The sequence below is a fragment of the Emys orbicularis genome, chromosome 21 (genome assembly GCF_028017835.1).
Source record: "Emys orbicularis isolate rEmyOrb1 chromosome 21, rEmyOrb1.hap1, whole genome shotgun sequence".
Lineage (NCBI taxonomy): Eukaryota > Metazoa > Chordata > Testudines > Emydidae > Emys > Emys orbicularis.
The window spans coordinates 3970839-3986411 of record NC_088703.1 but is presented as its reverse complement, the minus strand read 5'-3'; positions in this window follow the sequence as shown (position 1 = coordinate 3986411).

Below are 15573 nucleotides of genomic sequence, written 5' to 3'. Positions count from 1 at the left end.
AACCCAGCAGCCTTCTCCCCACCATGAAGCGCCACCGTGGGCCAGTCTGGTTGTGTTTGACACCCGCCTCGCAATGATGACGCATGATCCAAAGCCGCAGACAGCGTCAGACCCACGGAGAGCAGAGATAAGGGATGACAGTGACTCCACTCAGATCAACACAGTTACTCCGGTTTTAGATGGCTGGACCCCGGCTGCACGGCTAGGTTCAAGGTGCTTCTTACCAGCTGCCAAGCACAGATCCTTGCCCTAGAGTTGGTTTAGACACATGCTTGCTCCAGTTTAATGAAACTGGTGCAAACCCCAGTGTAGACACACGTACACCAGATTCACACTAATCACAGTGGTTTAGTTTGCTCCCATAAACCCATAAACTGATGCAAGATTGTCCACACAACACATTAACTAAATTAGTTTCAGATCACATCCACGCTGGGTTCAGTTCTTCTGCAACCCGAATACCCTCCCGCCTGGGACTCGCGTCGGGAGCGCCTCTCCGTTTGCAACTGGGGTTGCGGTTCCCGAGACTCCAGAAGGTCGCGGCCTGCCAGGAACGATCCCAGAGTTCACAGCGCAAAGGGGAACAGACCAACGGAAGAGAGGGAGACTGGCCTTGTGGTGAATGAAGGCACTAGATTGGAACGCAGGCGAGCTAGATTCTGTCCCTGGCTCTACCGCAGAATCACCTGGGGTCCGTCACTTTCTCTTTCTGTGCCTGAGAGCACGGGGCGCCAAGTGAATTAACGGTGCTCAGGGACCGGGTCTGTAGCGGGGTGGCGGAGAGCCCAAGCTAAGCCAGCCCTGATTACAGGCGGAGCCACGCCGAGGTTGCATCAAGTGATCCCACCATGAAAAAAAAAGAGCAGCAAGTTGCAAGCTCAGGAAACTGCAGCGAGGTCTGTGGGTACTGCAGAGTGCAAGAAAGAAGGTCCCTGCAGGGTCCCTGAGTCAATGGCGGGAGGGGGAAACCAGCTACAAAAGCAGGAGGGAGTGGAGGGAAGCTGTGTAGGCAGGGACGCCTGGGAGAGACCCTGGAGAAGACTGGGAGTTTGTGTTATTTGGGGTTAATCACGACAGAGACACTGAACTGCTTGGGGCCTAGAGGACCAGGACATACCAGTGAACTAAATAAATGAGATCCCTTGTGAGGATTATTTAACCACCTTTTAACTATGAGTTCTTAAAGGGCCCTGAAGAGGGGGAAAAGAGAGGCAGGGGGCGGTAGAGCAGCCCCTGGCCACAAGGGGGTGCTCGGTAAGTGACAAACAGCAGGGGCCCTAGATAGAAGAGCGGTTTATCTAGTCCTGTAACCGACACAGGATACTGCCTAAACCTCCATGCAACACATAAGAGGAAATCCCTTTGTAACGCATGTAGCAGGCTCACCAATCCTGAGGTAGCCCAGCCGCCACCAGAGGGGGACAGAGCACCACCCTGAGTGGGCGTGGCTTAAACCTTCCTGACCTCCAAGCCAGGAAGGTGCTGAAGCATGAGGGTCAGTCATTTATCAACGCTGGCCTGTAGTTTCAGGCTGCCTGCCACTTGCCCTGTTTTCAGACGCTGTTGGAAATAATTTCCCTAACAGATTGATTCGGGTTTATCGTGACTCGGCTCCGCACACAAGCACTCCTTTATTAGTTCAAAGGCCACTTGGTGTGGGTAACATCCAGATTGCAAAGATGAGCGTATACACACTTATGCTCTTTATCCTAACAACACCACAGTTATAAGCGCTGGCTAAAATACTTGCAACATGACCAGGCCCCAGCGGTCCCTCCCTACCGTGGCATGACTCCCGCGGAGTCAGGAAAAGCTCTGACAAAGAACACATAGAAAACCCTGTTTTTTATACACTATAACAAACAAGTGATGACATTACTGGTTATCGGAACTTCGCTAACGCCAGATGAGGCTTTATTTATTAAACACACCGCTACAGCCAATTATTGCCTGCGCCTGGTATCCAGTTAACCATGTCGTCTTCATTTCTATTACCTCAAAGCAAACATTAAAGAAGATAAATGCCGGTATTTCATGGATCACCATAAGTTTAACACAAACAAACTCTTCTTTCTCGTGAGCTTTTTGGTCACATGCTCTGGGCCTATCCCGCTACTGTTCAAACTCAACGTAGAACCATCGTTCACCCAGATCTAATGTGGGCCTGTAACCCTACGCTCACGTATCACTTTGCCAAACGAGCCATTCGGGCTGAAATTTCCCAGGCCGGGTGTCGACCTCGGGTTGAATTTTTGGGGACGGTTTCAGTCAAGCCGGTTCAGCCGTTTGCAAGGATCAGATTAGGGGACAATACGGTGGTTTGCCCACGTTGAAAAAAATTCGGAACTGAAAAGCTCTAGCGCCCCCATGTGGCGGAGCAGGGACTTCGGTTTGTATAGACCTGGGCACCAGGAGGGTGTTCTGCTTAGCACCCCATGATGAATGGTGCCAATGCTCACTCCTAATTCCGGTGGAAACGTCTGCTAGCAAACAACCGTTGCAGAGCTATCATAAGGTAGCTAAGCCTAGACTTCCCCTGCAGGGAGTGTAGCTAAGGGGAGGAGCGTGGCCAGAAGGTTGCTACACTATTGGCTATTCTCTTAAGCTACTTTCACCTTCTGGGTCATCATTAGCTGGAATGTAAATAAGGGCAACGAGCTAGGTACCCATAGAAACACTCCGGGCCCCAAAGAGCTTACAAGACAAAGGATGGGAGGGGAAACTGAGGCACAGAGTGGGACACACAGCAGAGCTGTGGCAGAACTGGGAAGAGAACTCCTGCATCCCAGCTCAGCAACCCAATCTCACCTTTTTATTTTTTGGCCCGTTTCTAAACTCACGCACCGCTGGGTCTCTCCTCATCAATGCTCTCCCGCTGTGAAGAGACCCAGGTGTTTGGCAAAGACAAGATGCTACTCCGAGCTACGCATGTTTCTGGACAGCAGCACGCGAACGTCACAGGAATTCCCACGTATACCCATCCCCCCCCCCACAAATTGGCCCTCCTTTAGTTTCTCTTTATAGAGATCCCGCTAGCTGGGTCTCTGAGTTTTCCCCACATTAAATTCAATCAAACAGCAAGCCCGTCCGCTGGCACCGCCAACCTCCCAAGTCAGTGGGAAATCCACCCCCGTGCCCAGCCCAGAGGATACGTGCCACCCGGACCCATGAAAACTGGCTTTAAACGGCCACGTTCTTTGCCCAGGCGTCAATTTCCCCCTCATTTCTCCCACCCTCTAGGAAAACCAGTGGGGGAAACAGACAACTCTAGTGGCGCAGCAAATCCAGGGCGAAAAGGCCAGACCTAATGCCCGGGTGATGGCCAGACGCAGCTGCCTTAGGTTATATAGGGCTAGTATCTAAGGTCCTCCACATATTTATCCCTACAAACCCCCTGGAGGTAGGGAAGGGTCGTCAGCCCCATTTCAGAGAGTGACTAAAAGCCAGATTTTTAAGGTGTTTAGGCACGTAACCCCCATTGACATCAAGCCCCTAAATACCTTTAAGAACCAGGGCCCGGCTCTCCCAGGGATGCCTGTCCCAGCTCCTAGGTTAATACCAGGGAGAGAGGAGAGCGTCCCAGGATCCAAACCATCTTGGGCATTAGGTCAAAGCCCAGCAGCCCCCCAAATCAACCATGTTATTGGGCTGGATGCATAGAATCCAAGGCCACAAGGAACCATTGTGATCATCCGGTCCGGCCCCCTGGATAGCACAGGCCCGAGAACTGGCCCCAAATAATTCCTAGGGCAGATCTTTAAAGAAAAAGCACATCCAATCTTGATTTAACCATTGTCAGCAATGGAGAATCCACCACGACTCTTGGTAAACTGTTCCAATGGTTAATTACTCTCCCGGTTAAAAACTTTCCAGTCGGAATTTGTCCAGCTGCCACGTCCAGCCATTGGGTCGTGTTAGACCTGCCTCTGCTAGACTGAAGAGTCCACCGTTAAATATTTGTTCCCCACGGCGGTACCGATAGCCTGGAATTAAGTCACCCGTGAACCTTCTCTTTGTTAAGCTAAAGAGATCGAGCTCTTTTAGCAGGTTTAATCATTCTCTGAGCCCTCTCCGATTGACCAACTTCCTTCTTGAATTGTGGGCACCAGAACTGGATCCCGGCTCCCAGCCGCGGTCGCACCAGGGCCTAAACACAGAGGGGAAATAACCTCTCTGCTCCTACACGAGATTCCCCCGTTTATACATCCCAGGATCGCATTGGCCTTTGTCTTTCCCATAGGCTGTTTTTGAATAAAACTGGCCTAAATATAAAAACGACCAGGAATCACTACTCCAGGTCTGCACAGTGGCGTGACACCGGAGTCACTAAGGCCACGTCTACACTACACGAACCTATGCTGCGGTAAGGCCATAGTGTAGACGCAGATGCCTCTAGACCGGGCATCACGTCAGCACAGCCGCAGCGCTCAAGGGCGTGGCTCTTTCACGAGGCGGGTCATCCGTCCAGTTTCAAGCCGCACTGTCCTGTTTTTTCCTAAGGCGTGTCCCCCTCTGGCAGGGACATAAAATCGGCCGTGGCTTGGACATGTTTCCGGAGGTTTCATCCCATGACATCATCTTTCATTAAAGATTCATCTCTAATGCCTGGAGACTCCAGGGCAATCCTACCCCCCGCCCCCGCCGGCGTGACCTCTGTATTCTCGGTCGCCCCAAATTCTGAGGCTAGATCAGGCCTTACTAGTGAATCACACCCACTCGGGCTGGTGCGACCCTGCCCCTGCTGGCGTGATCACGGTGGACGCCATTTTGCAGAGTCCGTCGCCCCGCCCCGCCGGCATGAGCTTGTCCTGCGTGCGAGGTCGCGCCGGCGGAGGTGGGGGCAAAATGGCGTCCTCCCTGCGTCCATGCTGATACCGGATAAAATCGGATGTGGGCTTGGAGCCGTACGGGACAGGGACAAACCTGACAAAAACAGGACTGGCCGGCTTAAAACCAGACAAATGGCCCGCCTGTACCAACAGCCCCATTGGTTTCAATGCAGCTAGCTGTGCATGGGGGGGGAAAGCCCCTCACACGCATGCAGGATCAGGGCCTATCTGGGCACCGAGTGACTGGCCTAAAGTCTATTGAAGTCAATGAGAGGCCTGGCACTGGGTCCAGGAGCCCCCACAAGTGAGCGAGTCTCTGGAGAACGGAGGCACGGACGTGCAATGTTAATCGGCCAAGCTGCAGCAGGCTGGTGGCGGAGCAGCCTGTGCGACCGGGGCACGCCGCGAACTCAGAGATTCACTGATTGGGAAGGCCAGAAGGGACCGCGCTCCGCTGATCTGGTCTGACCTCCCGCTTCACCCAGGCCAGAGAACCTCCCCCAGGGACCAGCCCAGGACTTGTGGTCGAGCTAGAGTGGAAGCACTAGAAAGAGACACCCAGTCCCGACTTTTAGAGGGCACGTGACCGGATCCACCCCGTCCCTAGGCCAACTGTTCCAGCAGGGAATTCTGTTCCCTGTTCAAGATGGCCCCGTATCTCTAGTGTCAGCCACTGCATTTCTGTCTGCCAGATTAAAGAGCTCTCTGCTCTCTCCCAGGCCTGCTGAGGGTCACAGCTCAGCCTCTGTGTAGGGGAGCCCTTCGCCCCGCTATTGTTTAACATCCCGATGCAGTGCCCCACCTCGCTATTTTCACCGGCGCAGCCCAAAGCGCTTTCCAGGGGAGGGGAGTATCCCGCCCCTCATTGGGCACAGAGAGAGAGGGGAAGTAACTAGCCCAGGTCCTCGAGGCCAATCTAACACCCTGCCCCTTCTCCACACCACCTCCTAGGGAGAAACTCCGCTCTTCCAATCACTAGGCTGAGATTTTCAAAGTCCTATGCGCAATCTGTACTTCTTGATCCAGCTGACAGGGGTACCTACGAGAGCAGGTGTTGGACTCAGCGCCCTTCCGGTCCCGGGTCCCGATTCGTCCCTCTGTGACTGCTGTCAGTGAGTAGCATCACACCCCACCCACATGGGGGGCTTCTCCCCCTCCCTCTGCGATGGTGTTATCAGTGAGTAGCAGCATGACCCGCCCATATCGGGGTCTTCACCCAGAGATCTCCAAGCACTTTACTGAGTAAGATCAGTGTCATCTGACCTGTTTTTGCAGATGGGGAAACTGAGGCACAGAGCAAGGCAGTGGCTTTGCCTAAGGGGACACACAGCCGTCCGAGAACAGGATCCCAAATCCAGCCCCCCAGCCACTGCCCCATGCTGCCTCCTGGCTGGAGCAAGAAACAGCCCAACGAGGTCTTTACAGCGGCTGGTTTGCTTGGCTTCATTCCTCTCAGCCCTGTTGCATCCAGCAGCTATGGAGAACATTCCTCCCACCAGACACTGCTTGCTTTGAAAGCTTGACTTCCCCGGAGTTCTTGGGTTTCCTATGGGAACCTTGCGCCTCCTTTATGAGCTCTGCCTTAGGGCCAGAGAGCAGCAGAACGACGGGGGAACATCTTGTGATTTTGAAAGAGGCTTTTCACAGCCAAATACTTCAAAGAAACGTAAGACTGAGACTTCAACACGTGGGCACGTCAGCTCGCCCCAAGACAAGGGCCTGGACTCCAGCTGGAGATTTTAATTGGAGCTTGTTAGGAAATTAAAAATGGCAGGTTGTTCTATCGACCCCTCCCCCACAACTGCCCCCCGGAACCCCAAAAGTTAAAACCCCAAATAAACAAAATATCGGTTTTCAGTGGCTGAACGTTTTCGGTTGGCAAAAGCCGATTGGTAGATTTGTTTTATTTTTAACCCTAGAAGCCCTGAATTTCTCACGCTCTGTTTTTAACCAGAAACCTGGAAATTGTCAGTGAAAATGGAAATTCTTCACAAAACCGTCCCTTTGGGTGGGAAAAAGCCATTTCTTCTTGGGAAACCATCTGGACGGAAACATTTTCAGCCAGCTTGAATGAGAACAATAGTCAGCGTCTCTGTCACCCACACTGAGGCCTTGTCCATGCAGGGGGCCTGATTTGCTGTTCCCCTCCCCTTTGAGAGAGGCCTCGAGGCTGCAGGAGGTAGCGTGGGGCAGTGGCTAGGGGTAGATCTATACTACGGAGACTAGACTGGCATAGCCCCATAACGCAGCCATAGCCTGCACTGACAGGAGGGGTTTTTCTGTCTGCGTAGGAACACCCCCTTCCTGAATGCTATTTGCCAGGGGTATGTCCACACTACAGCTGCTACAGCAGCGGTTAGGTTGGCCGCTGTGATACTCAGGGTTTTTCACAGCCCTGAGGGACATAGCTGGGTGGATCTGATTTTGAAATGCAGAACAGGTGTATGCCGACAAAGGGACCCTTCCGCCAACACGGCTGCGTCTGCAACCCGACCAGCTGATGGAACTGCCAAGTGTCGACGGAGCCTAGAAAGCTCAGAAATACAGGATCTGGTCTCAGACTCTTGTGCAGCCGTTGGCACCCGTGCAAAGTGAGCGTGAAACACCAGTCGTGCTAATCTGGTAGTGACCAACAGCTGCTGGTGCTGTGGCAGTTGAGAATCAGTGCCTGGGATCTAACTGCTGGTGCAAAGCCCTCCTAGAAACACAGATTGCATTAGTGTAAACTGTGTCTGCACAAGGGGTTCGCTCCCGTGCACCTGTACCAATGGCTAAAATCCCAGGGTCGATGAAGATCGAAGGTTACTACTGGGGCTTTTGTTACGGGATCAGAGCTGCACCTTTGTAAACACTGCTGTGCTAGAACTAAGAATATCATACGATAACCATCAAATCGTGCTTTAAAAGCATGAACGGATTAGGCCACACAACCCTGCCTGGGTAGTCTACAGATGGGGAAACAGAGGCACCGATTCTTGCCTGAGGTCACAGAGTCAAATTCTGAGCTGGGAAGAGAACCCAGGAGTCCTGACTCTCAGCCCAATGCTGCTGTAACCACTGGACACCATTCCCTTTCCAGAGCTGGGAAGAGAACCCAGGAGTCCAACCTCCCAGCCCCGCTGCTCCAACCACTGGACACCACTCCCCTTCCAGAGCTGGGAATGGAACCCAGGAGTCCTGACTCCCAGCCCCTCATAAAAACCATCAGACAAAAGTCTTTCTGCACAATCGTTAAGTTACTTTACCCCAGGCAGGTTTCCCCTTCCTGTCCACAGCAATCTTATTAACCTTCCCCTGATGGGGACCCCGGCAGGAGTCCTTGAGGTCAGAGAGAGCCCTCTCTTCCTCTCCCCTGTGTTTAGATTTGCTCCGATTTGAGGCTCCCCGGTGGTCTCACTGCCCCATGCCAGGGAAACCCAAGAACTGCGGGGAAGTCAAGCTTTCAAAGCAAGCAGTGTCTGGTGGGAGGAATGTTCTCCATAGCTGCTGGATGCAACAGCGTGGAGAGGAATGAAGCCAAGCAAACCAGCCACTGTAAAGACCTCATTGGGCTGCTTCTTGCTCCAGCCAGGAGGCAGCATGGGGCAGTGGCTGGGGGGGGCTGGATTTGGGATCCTGTTCTCGGACGGCTGTGTGTCCCCTTAGGCAAAGCCACTGCCTTGCTCTGTGCCTCGGTTTCCCCATCTGCAAAAAACAGGTCAGATGACACTGATCTTACTCGGTAAAGTGCATGGAGATCTCTGGGTGAAGACCCCGATATGGGTGGGGCATGCTGCTACTCACTGATAACACCATCACAGAGGGAGGGGGAGAAGCCCCCCATGTGGGCGGGGTGTGATGCTGCTCACTGATAACACAGTCACAGAGGGAGGAATCGGGACCCGGGATCGGAAGGGCACTGAGTCCAACACCTGCTCTCGTAGGTACCCCGGTCAGATCACCCCCTCCTCAAACTCCATCTTCAAACTAGTTTGGTTATTTGCCCCCTACGGCGCCTATGGAGGCTGTTCCAGACCCTCCCTCCCCTGACAGTTAGAAACCCTCGTCTCATTTCTAGTTTACATTTAATTCCTGGCCAGTTTTCCCCCCATTTGTTCTTGGGCCAACACGGTCCTTCAGCTTAGAGGATGGGCTGAAAACTTCCCGCGACCCAAAACTGGGTTGCCAGAATGTGGCTAAGGGTTGTGTGGGAGGCCACCCCACTTACCCCGCAGCGATGTCTCCTCTGGCACTGGCTGAACGTGTCCCCCCGTGACCTTGCTGACGCCGGCACAGCACCACTAAGGTTTGGCCCAGCCGCCCCTCCATTGTGATGCCAAGGGGCCGGCCAGGCCAAATTTGCGTGAGCGGTGCTGCGACCCCATGCACCAGGTTGCAATGCCACTCGCAGAAACTTGACCCAGCCATCCCCCCTCAAACCTGAGCAGCCCTATGACCCCGGAGGTCACAACGACCAGCGCAGGGACCCGAGCCCATCCAGACCTGCAGTACAGTAGCCGTCGCTATGGTATACATGGCGTACTTATTATGTTACTGTGTATATTTCTTACCCACGATATGCAATATTTAGTAAGCCAGAGGGTTTTCACACCAACCAGCTATTTACTGGGTCGCGACAGGCCATCAGGTTTACGGTGGGTCCTGAGCCCAAAAAGGTGAAGAAGCACTGATCTAGTAATTAGAGCCGAGAACAACAGGAGCCAGGACTCCTGGGTTCTTTTCCCAGCTCACCCACCGACTCCGGTAGCCTGGGCCTTTAACAATATACATCTATATTGGCCGCGGGTGCTCAGAGAAGTGCAACCATCCACCGGCCCAGGTGGGGCTGGCTTCAGAGGAAAGACCGCCAAAGCTAAGGCCAAGGGCGTCAAACCCAGCTGCTTGAAGTTGAGCGGCCCCGCCTCGCTTGACGATCCAAGCGGTCTGATTTTCAGAGCTCCACCACTCACGTTGAGCTCCGAGGAAGGCAGGCGTGATGGGCGCTCGTGTGTAGATGCATAAAGACAACTTCAGACTCGAAGGAAGGCACATTTGGGACAGTGAGAGTGATTAACGGTTGGAAAACCTGAACCAGGGAGGGGGTGGATTCTCCAGCAGGAGAGGTCTTTAAGTCAAGATGGGAGGGCTTTGTAACAGCTCCGCTCTGTTCCCACAGGAGGCATTGGCCAGATGCAGGAGTCGGTGGGAGAGGTGTCCGGCCCGGGTTGGGCAGGAGGCTGGAGAAGATGATCATGATGGGTCTCTTCTGATCTTAAGAGTCTGAATCTAAACTGGGATTCAGGTCTGCGAGCAGGTGCCTTTCCCATCACACCCTGGGCCTGGTTCTCCTCTCCCTCACCCCGGTGTGAATCCAAATCTCAAGGGAATTCGGACAGGGTGAAACAAGAGCACGCCAACAACCCTCGCAGCATAGAAAGAGTCCTAGATTCCAAGGCCAGACAGGCCCATTGTGATCATCTGGTCTGACCCCCCCGTATAACACAGGCCAGAGAACAGCACCCAAATAATTCCTGGGGCAGATCTGTTAGAAAAAATATCCAATCTTGATTTAAAAATTGTCCGTGATGGAGAATCCACCATGATCCTTGGCAAATTGTTCCAATGGTTAATTGTGCTGACTGTTAAAAATGTATGCCTTCTTTCCAGTCTGAATTTGTCTAGCTGCAGCTTTGAGCCACTGGATCATGTTAGATCTTTCTCTGCTAGATTGAAGAGCCGATTATTAAATATTTGTTCCCCATGTAGATACTGACACACTGGGATCAAGTCATCCCTTAACTTTCTCTTTGTTAAAAGTTCTAACTCACGCCCATCCTGGGGTTTAACTAACATCGTGGGAAACCAATACTTAGATAATAAATTTCAACTCAGACCTTTCTCCCAGGCTTGGCTGAATCTAGGGCTCCTCCCTCAGGGCTACTCAGCCCACACCCTAGATCCTCTCTCTGCAGACGCTTATAGGTGGGTAAAGTTAATGAGCCACCTGCACCAGTGAGTCAGCAGAACCCACTTAACTTTTCCATGGCATGCTCAACAAGGTGGATTCCTCTCTCCTCTCCACCCCCACACAGCAGACATTGCTTGCCGCTTCTGTGGGGCTGAGCTTTGGCCCCCAAAATTTGAAAACACTGGCATTATTATAAACGCACACGCACCCGCTCTCATTGCCTGGCTACGCAATGACTAACAGGGCAGGGATATGATCATAACTTACACCCACCGGGGGAAGGAGGGGAATTTGATGCCATTCCCTGGGAGATAGGGGGTGAGATCTAGAGAGGGAACATTCCAGCTCTGCCATTGACTCCATGCGTGATCTCAGGCATGGGATGGCATCGCTCCGTGCCTCAGTTTCCCCATCTGTGAAATGGGGATACCAATCCTGCCTGTGTCGATTTAGACTGTGGACTCTGCACAGGGACTGTCTCTCACTATGTATCTGTGCAGCCCCCGGCGCAACAGGGGCTGCTAGGAGCTAAGGCAGCATAAATATTAGGAAGGAAGGAACAGACTCCCTGACAGCGAGATCTATCAGGCTGTGGACCCACCTCCCCCAAGGAAGCCCCTCTGTTTGGGGGATTTAAACCTAGAGCACGAAGCACCGTCCAGTGGGGAAGGGTTCTGCACTGGCCTGGGGGGAGATGGGAAGAGATGAGGTCAGAGGACTGCTCCCACCTCCACTGCTAGGAATTCCCACAGAGTGTGGGTCACAGCCTGACATCTAGGAGCTGCCCAGGGGCGGGCATGGCAGAACTGGGAGGACGGGCGCAGCAGAACGGCGACTGATTTCTACCTCCGACTTTCCAGCCCCCCCATTCTCCAGGCCCTGGTCGGGCATCCTCAGCTCCCCAGCTTGGTCCCTGATTATCCAGCACAAGCCCGACTTCGGAGCAGTCCCATGGGAGGCGCTGACCTGAAAGTCAGGCCAAGGGCCTTGGCAACCGATCGGGGAGGTGGCTCCACGGGCCCTCTCAAAAGTTGGGGGCCAGATTTCCACTCTCTCCTTTCCTCACCCCCATGCTCATCTTCTCAGGAGCAACTCCAGCTCAGCTCCCAACGCCTGACCCCTTTTGGAACCCAACCAAACGATTTCCCGGGGCAGCACGTCCACACCGAATCGCGGCACGCGGACTTCGGACACAACGGCCAAAGATCGGTTTTGGGGCTGCCCAACGCCGGGCACCTAAATGCCTACGTAGGCCTGGGCTTCCAAGGGGGTGAGCACCCTGCCACAGCACCCTCTGGCTCCCATGCAGCGGGTAGGCATTCAGACCTCTCTGGAATCAAAAGCCAAAATAACGGGATGGGGGTGCGCAAGGGATCAGGAAATATTGGCCAATATTCCGTTTGCTCTCTTTTGAATCCCTTACCCGTAAATTGCACGGATCCTTTTATCGTGGTGATCCTTGGGTGGTAGGACATAGTGTAGTAGCCAGAGATACTGGGACTCTAGTAGACCTGCGTTCTGGTCCCAGCCTTGGGAGAGGTGCGTGATCATGTGTTAGGGCAAACTGGGAGTCCGGATTTGTGGGCCCTATTCCCAGTTCTGGGAGGGGAGTGGTGCTCAGTAGTTAGAGCAGGTGTGCTGGGAGCCAGGACTCGTGCGTTCTAGTCCCAGTTCTGCCAAGAATTCTGTTTGTGAGGTTCCGTCTCAAGACAACTGAGGGGGGACCGGCTATCAAGAGGATGGTGATCAATTGTTCTCCATGTCCACTGGAGGTAGGGCAAGAAATAATGGACTTAATCCGCAACAGGGGAGATATTAGGACAAACGTTCTAACTCTCCGGGGAGGGAAGCTCCGGAACAGGCGTCCGAGGGAGGTGGTGGGATCCCGGTCACCGGAGGGTTTTAAGAACAGGTTGGACAAACACCTGGTCTTGCCTCACCGCAGGGGGGATGGATTAGATGACCTCGGTAGGATCCTTTCCAGCCTGACATTTATGATTACCATAATATCTGAGCCCCTCACACCCATGAGTGTAGTGATCCTCACAGCTCCCCAGGGAGGCAGGGCTGGGCTCTTCTCCCTAGAGTACAGATGGGTAAACTGAGGCACAGAATGACTCAAGGACTTGCCCGAGTCTGGGGCGGAGTTGGGAACAACCCAAGTCTCCTGAGTCTCCAGCATGCCTCTCTGTGCCTCAGTTGCCTCCAGTCATAAAACGGCAAGAAAACCCTTCTTGAGAAAAGGGCTTTGAGAGCTCTGATCAAAGGGCTACTTCTTAGTGACTTTGTGGCTCCTGATTAGCACTGGGGTTGTTTTGTTCGGCAAGGAGGAGAGGAAGGGGAGATGCCCAGTGAGAAAGACAGACAGACGGACCCTGGGAACTGGCCCAGCTCTCAGGTCCCCCAGCAAGAGACGAGAGCTGATGCCCTAAGACAGACCCTCCGCAACTTGGCTTTCCGCTCCTCAAAGCCGCTAATCACTTCCCCTAGAGGCAGGTGAACTGTGCTCCTTGCAGTAAGAGACGTGATGCACTGTATACAAGGAGGAGAAAGGGCACAGACTTTGGGGCTGGCTTTTCAAAGCTTCGGAGCACCCACACTCAAAGGGAAACAGACACCTCTGAACATCAGGCCCTGCGGGGTGCTGCCCCGGTTGGTAGGAGATTTGATGCCAATTTAGCCCAGCCCATCGGTCGCTCCTGATCAGTTTGCTGCGACTGTTCCTTTAAGGCTCCATCAGCTGCTTGATGTGATCGGTCAGCTTGGGACACATGGCCTTGTTGCTGATCGGATGGCAAACTTTTATAAGCCCAGGGGATGGCTGGGATGAGAAAGATCACTTCCGTCTAGAACCCCCATCTGCAACTTCGCACCGAGACGGAATTTGGGAGACTTCCACTTTCCTTGGAAACACACAACACCAGTTCCTCGCTACTCCCCTGGGTGGAAAATGCAGAGAGAGTGGCCAGCGGTGCTGGGGGCTTTAGCCAGTTGAATACTTCCAAGAATCTCTTGCCTTGCTGGGCCAGCCATGATTTTTATTCCTCTTCCTTGGATTCAGTGGCAAAATTAGAGTAGCTACCGATATTAAGGGCCTCAGTTATTGGGTGCTCCATTTGAGGCCACGGGAGCCCGATTTCCTTTGGTGCTGAGAGCTCTCAGCGGCTCTGAAACATCTGATCTCCACCTGGGCGTCCAACACCCGGCACCCCCAAAGCCAACAGCCGCGTATGAAACTTTGGCCCTGTGCATTTCTGTGATCTACCCACCTCCGGCACGCAGACAGCTCTGACCACTAGAACGTCCAGGTGCCGAGAAGACTTTGGGGGGAGGTGGAGCCCATAGCATGTTTTCTAGAAGCCTGCAACACTGTCCCAAGCCAGCTGCAACGGCCTTTCTGAGACGAGAAGACAGCTGAAGCCAAGGACATCCCGTGGACTTCTGTGACAGCACAGTACCCTGGGGCCATTGTTGGGTTCCACCTCCTTGCCGGCGCAGGGCTGTTCCTACACAGAATTAGCCAATGCTTTGGCCAGTTCGACACGCCTGAAGAGCCTGAAATGGTCTCCGATGTCTGATCGCGTCTCAACTTCACTGAGACTCTGCAGGAATCAGAGAGATCTTCGGCCTGTTTTCCAGAGGGGTCTGCAGCTCCCGTTCGATCTCGGGGGGGGGGGGGGCGAGGCTCAGCACCCCTAAGATCAGGCTCCCCATCTTTCAATAAGTTGTTCATAAGGGGAAGTAGGGTCTTTTCCGGGAGAGCTTGACAACAAGGGATAATACAGGAGATGGCCTTCTCTATCAACGTTGTCTACCCACCAGCACGGCTGATGGGCTCACCAGCCTATTGGACCTTATCCCCCTCTTTGTGCTCCAGCACCTCCTAGGGTTCCTTTTCCGCTGCGTCATCTTTCGGGGAAACAGGAAGACAATTTCCCCTCTGGGCCGCTTATGCCAGCATTGCCCCCTAGGGGCCGTCTTGCGCCTTCCTTCAAAGCAGAGGGCACTAGCCTGCCGTCGGAGCCGGGATACCAGGCTAGATGGGCCCCTGCTCTGATCCAGTCTGGCAAGTCGCGTCACCGTGGCCCGCAGGGGACCCGGAGTGGATGAAGCAGATGGGGGAACGAGGTGGTAGCCCCGGACTGAAGAAGGCACGGAGCTTTACAATCCCTGTGGGTGCGGCAGAGGGGAGAAAGGCCTGATCAACAGGTGGCGTGTCTGAGCTGACTTCATCTAAAAACTGGCCACCTCCCCACCCGGGGGAAACCCAGCGAAGTCAATGGAATGAGGCCAATGGACACCAGCCGGGGATCTCGCTCAGCACCCTGCCGTGAGTCCTCTCTGGGTTGAATCCCTGCCACCCTGCACCTTGGAGAGCACCAGTCGGCTCCAGTAGCATCCGACACCCCCTGTGCACGTCACCAGGTGCCAGGAGGGATCAGACCCGCTTTCCTCTCCACTTGGCTTCAGCCAGGACACTTGTGGCTGACGGAACCAGGCTGTTGGTAGCCTGGATTGAACCCGGGAGGGCTAGTTCTGAAGACATAAACCTTCGCAGCCTGAGCGGATGGACCCAGTTCCTTGCCACGGCTGTAGCAGGCTCAGCTGTTGGGTGTGGCCCAGCCCTCGCTAGAGGGGGACCGGGGTTGGGTTATCCTACCCCTTGTGATCAGTGGAGGCTGACGCTGGGACTCTCCATTGAAACTAACCCTTACCTAGCACGGAGGCAAGGGATCTGGCCCCTCCCCGTTCTCCCGCCTCCAGCAACCCTGTGGGTCGCCCTCTGCCCCTGTTCCC